The sequence below is a fragment of the Mus musculus genome, chromosome 2 (assembly GCF_000001635.26).
Source record: "Mus musculus strain C57BL/6J chromosome 2, GRCm38.p6 C57BL/6J".
In the NCBI taxonomy this organism is placed as follows: Eukaryota; Metazoa; Chordata; class Mammalia; order Rodentia; family Muridae; genus Mus; species Mus musculus.
The window spans coordinates 8,294,313-8,299,500 of NC_000068.7; positions in this window are offsets into that span (position 1 = coordinate 8,294,313).

Sequence of the window (5,188 nt, forward strand, 5' to 3'; positions counted from 1 at the left end):
GTATAGGGGAATGCCAGGTCCAGGAAGTAGGAGTGGGTAGGTTGGTGAACCTGGGGATGGGAGAGGGGATAGGTGTTTTCAGATGGGAAACCAGGAAAGGGGATAACTTTTTGAAATGTAAATAAAGATTTACTTTTCAGGTGATCCTAGGTTATGTCAAGTTGACAGTTAAATCTCACTAAGGAAAAATTGATATAACCAAGACCTTAAATGTAAACTCATATCTCTGGGCAAGAAAGTCTGATTAAAGATTATTTATAAAGACTGAAAATTTTGATATTATTTTTGCTTTGTATGAAGGAATGAAGAAACATGAGTAATTGAAGTTTTTGGCTAAAGTAATAGCTTTCTGTACTAGTAGACTAAATAGACATGTAAAGAGATAAATTTTGAAGGAAAATGCCAGCCTAAATATTACTTGTGTTCATTTGCATCATTATTCAATAACTCTATTAATTATTATCGAATAATTAAATATTTAATATTCAGAAAGTATAAACTTCTACACAGTTTATTTTAGAAGTTATACAAGTTCATGGTACATATTTTGCTTCATTTTGAATAGAGATTATGTTGGATATATCAGTTTATTGGATATAAAATTGAGAGTAACAAGCATTGGGGGACATGGGGACTGAATGTTGCATTCTTTAAAAAGCTAGCCTTAAAGTGCATATGTGACAGAAAGCAACGAAAAATAATGTATAATTGGAAAAGATAAAAATATTCAATGGCCTGAAGCTAAGGCAACAAACTGTAAGAGGTAAATCCAGGTCAGACACACAAACATCTTCTGCAGAATCACAGTAAAAATAAAGGTAGAGAATAGCATCCCTGAATGAGAATTTAGGCAATTACCCATAACACTGAAATTGGCATTTCAGCGTAGGAGCTGTGGAGATTAATTCTCAGCTTAATAGAATGTAGAGTCACCTAGGAGACAAGCCCTGTGACACCTTGCGGGCCCCATCAAGAACACTGCACCATCTGGTCATGCCTATGAGGGACAATCTTGATTACATAATTGATGTGGGAAGTCTTATCATAAAAGTGGGTGGCACTGTTTCCCGGGTTTGGTTCCCAGATGTCACAAAAGGGATAAAACTAACTGAGCATAAGCAATATCTTTTCTCTGCTTCCTGAGGATGCAGGATGAGGATGCACTGTATCAGCTGCTTGAGCCCTCTGCCACCCAAACTCCCTACTGTGATGTTCTATACCTACAAGTTGTGACTCGAAATAAACTCTTACCTCCTTGAGTTCTTCCTTCCTTCTTTCCTTCTTTCCTTCTTTCCTTCTTTCCTTCTTTCCTTCTTTCCTTCTTTCTTTCTTTCCTTCTTTCCTTCTTTCCTTCCTTCCTTCCTTCCTTCCTTCCTTCCTTCCTTCCTTCTTTCCTTCCTTCCTTCCTTCTTTTCTTTCTTTCTTTCTTTCCTTCTTTCTTTCTTTCTTTCTTTCTTTCTTTCTTTCTTTCCTCTGTTTTTTCCTTCTACTTCTACTTTTATTTTTTTTTTGTTTTGCTTTTTTTTTGTTGTTGTTTTTTTTTTTTTTTTTTTTTTTTTGCTAATAGCAACAAGAAGAGTAACTAAAACATAATTTAATCAGGTCTCAACTTCAAACTTGTGAAACTCACCAACTTGTATTAATCTTTGGAGAGACAGCCTAAGCACTTATTTAAAAGGGAATGGGAAGTGATCCTGAAGAAGCAATGGTTAAGCAAACAGAGGTGGGAAAGAAATAGTTTATATCATAATTAGCAGGCTAGATAAACCCGCAGAAAAACATGAAGTCTTAGAAATGAAACTTTCCCAAATGCCATCCTTGGGAATCATTTCAGTATATACATTGTGGGCAGAAGCACAGATGGTCAGATTCATGAGAAATTAGTATAATTTTCTACCTCCTTCGTGTTTTCTCTGACAGTCTGCACCTCAGAGGAGATTGGGACTTCTTTAGTTTTTAAATCATACAGCAAACACATCTCAACATTTTAGTCCCTAAGAGGCAAAATTGGAAAACCCACTCTTCACTTCAGAGATTTGACAATTTTGCTAGAGATTCAAGTCTTTGACTACTTAGAGACCTCTATACAGACTTCCATGTGGTCCTTCTTTTAGCTTGCAGGGGGATACTGAGGCCTCTGAGAAGTACATAGTGATTAATATGCATATTTAGAAATAGAACATCCAGGAACTCATGCATCTTAAGAGATTTTGTTTTAATCTTTTAAGATTTTTTTGTACTTAAGAGATTTTTTTATGATGTTAAAGCATTAAAATTTGAATGCTAGCTATTTATTCAAGTTGCATGTAATTGGCATTTTAAACATTCATTTAATACTGGCTTAAATATAAAAAGCACTAAATGAAAGCAATGCTATATTTCTTTCATCATCTTTTCATAGTCTGTATTCTTAGTGAAATTACTACTGTTACATTCTTATAAATTTGTCTGCCTAATTTTTCTCTTCATTATTAAAATACCTCTTTTACCATATGACCTCAGTCCTTAAACCTCTTCATTGCACAAGTGGATGGGCAGATAATAATATACTATCATGATATATACTTTGTTTTACATAAATATGCATGCTACACATAATGTGCGAAATTTACCATCATACTGTTATCATGCAGCTTTTTGTGGACTCTGAATGTAATAATATGACTAAAAACAGAGGAGTTCGTTAGTTTTGGGGAAATTCAGTGCGTAGGAATGAAAAAGAAAGTGATAATGAAGTAGAAGGTGATACTTGAATCAATGAGAAACCTCGCACCTAACTTTCAAATTTTATTGGAAAATGGAAGGACATAGGCGTTGTTTCAGTTACTAAGGAACAGTTACTAAAATTAAAAGACAAAGAGAAGCTCCATGGAGTTTTGGGGGTGGGTACTAACAGAGTAGAATATTTGTTATGTTCAAAGTTTAGAGGACACCTACATGCAGTTCTTATGTTTGTTTATGTTTTAGCCTGTAAAAGTATATACTTGTGTTCATTGACTCAAGTATAACATATTACACTGATCTTTAAGAGATATTTCTACTTATTCTAAATAATATATATATATATATATATATATATATATATAATATTCAGGATCTTTTAAGCATCTCTGTTCTGGATGAGCCACATGTACAAATGTGTTTTATCAGGTTATTCTACTTGTGCAATGATGGAGACATTCCACCAGCAGAACTATAAATGTGGGGATGGTTTCACACTTACTGTGCTACTTTTCTGCCTAAATTTTTCATGTAACTCCTATTAGGCTCTAAATAAATCCAAGAGCTTTAGTTTCCAAATGAAAACAGTGTTTCAATGTCAGTCAAAATCAGGGTCCATTTACTAGAGTAGAAATAAATATACAATTATAGATTTTTTTTAGATGAAAGGTGTTCTTACATCTTGAAACACATTTAACATAATATATGTAAAATTGGATATTAGCCATTAGTTCCTTTGTTTAGACTTTAACAGTGGTGGAAAGTCAACTCCCTTGCTAAATTTTTAACCCCTTTAAGTTTATATCAGCAGTAAAGTTGAATCAGTTTTATTTTCCATAATAGCAACTTTTTCTCAGATAATTCAAAGATGTTGGGGCAGTTTTAATATAGTATTCATACAATTATTCTGTGTTTCAATTGATTGTCATTTACAGTGTTCCTGCTTTGCCAGTGTCACCCTGAGTGTGAAAGCCTCTAGGGTCTCTGTTCATAGGTTGAGAGCAGCATTAATGCTCCTAAGTTGGAACTTTCATTGTCATTCCATGTGTACTCAGACTTCTGGTGTTTGTAAGGCTTCCAATGCTATTAACACAACAGTAGTTCTCAATGTGAATTTCATTTTAATACCTTCTTATTTGGCAAAGGGTTTGTACCTAAGCCAAATTTTCAGTGGCTTTGTAATAGTTCTTTCCTAAATGTTCAGTAATTGGTTACATTTTCCAGGTTCAGTCTGACTTTCATTGCACAAGTAGTTTTACTCTAGTGTCAGTGTCAAAGACAGTGCCATGGCTGCTTGCTTAGCTATGGCAATGTTTAAAGTTCTATGCAAGGGAAAATATTCTAAAGTGGACTGAGGTTCTCCACCTCTTCCTGGCTCAAGTGAATTCAGAGCTGACATTGACTTCTCTTGATTATATGTACTATACTCTGAAGTCAAACCATGCTATTAGAAGCATTCTATTATGTTTTCTGTTAAATGTCCATAATGTATAATGCTGAGACCAACTGTTAAAAATAACAGGAGCAATAATAACAATGGCAGGGCCAAAGACTAATTGGCATAGCGAGTATAATTAGCACTGTGTAGAACACTGCCAGCAAGTCTACAGTGGAGAGCTGTATTGATTTCCCCGTGTGTTTTCCAATTTGCTAGCAGTTTTACAATGCATTTATATCAAAGGTGAACTCTAATCTGCTACTTCAATTTCTTCCTCATAACTTTTGAAGGTCAGAGTATTATTAACAGAGAAATTGATCGATGACCAGTAAATAGCTGCCCAAAATATGAATTTACTTGAGAGTCGAATCAAGTTATCACAACTCAAGCATTTGCATTTTCTTATTGTTAACCCTCCAGGAAAAATGCTTTAAAAGTAGCTCATAATAACCAAAATTACTGAATTGATGGATAATACTAAGCTGATATTTTATCAATTCATATTTATAAATATGAACATCTCATTCTTTCCATTATTAATTATTCTCTTGTTAGAGGCATCGATGCATATCATAACAATTCAAAACTAAGTATAATGAGATAAGAAATAATTATTTCAGAAAACTTGACACATTTATCAGATTATTCAATTTGATACAAAAACTATAGCATTTGAATTTGTGGTTTAGTTCTGTGTTTGGATATAGCATTCACCTGTATTTTACTTGAACATATGTTAAGTGCACTTTCTACAAATAGTACCCTGGGAGATCAGAAGAACCCAGATCCTCATGCTGGAGTTACACAGGCTTGTGAGTTGTTATGTGGATGCTAAAACCTAAACCCTGGTCCTCTGCCAGAACTACAAGTGCTAGTAAATGTGGAACTATTTCTCTAGTTCATTACGTACAAAATAAACACACACACACACACACACACACACACACACACACACACACACACACTGAAAATATAAATAATGGAAAAACTAATGTCTAATTAAATAATGTCAAGACAACAAAAAATTTG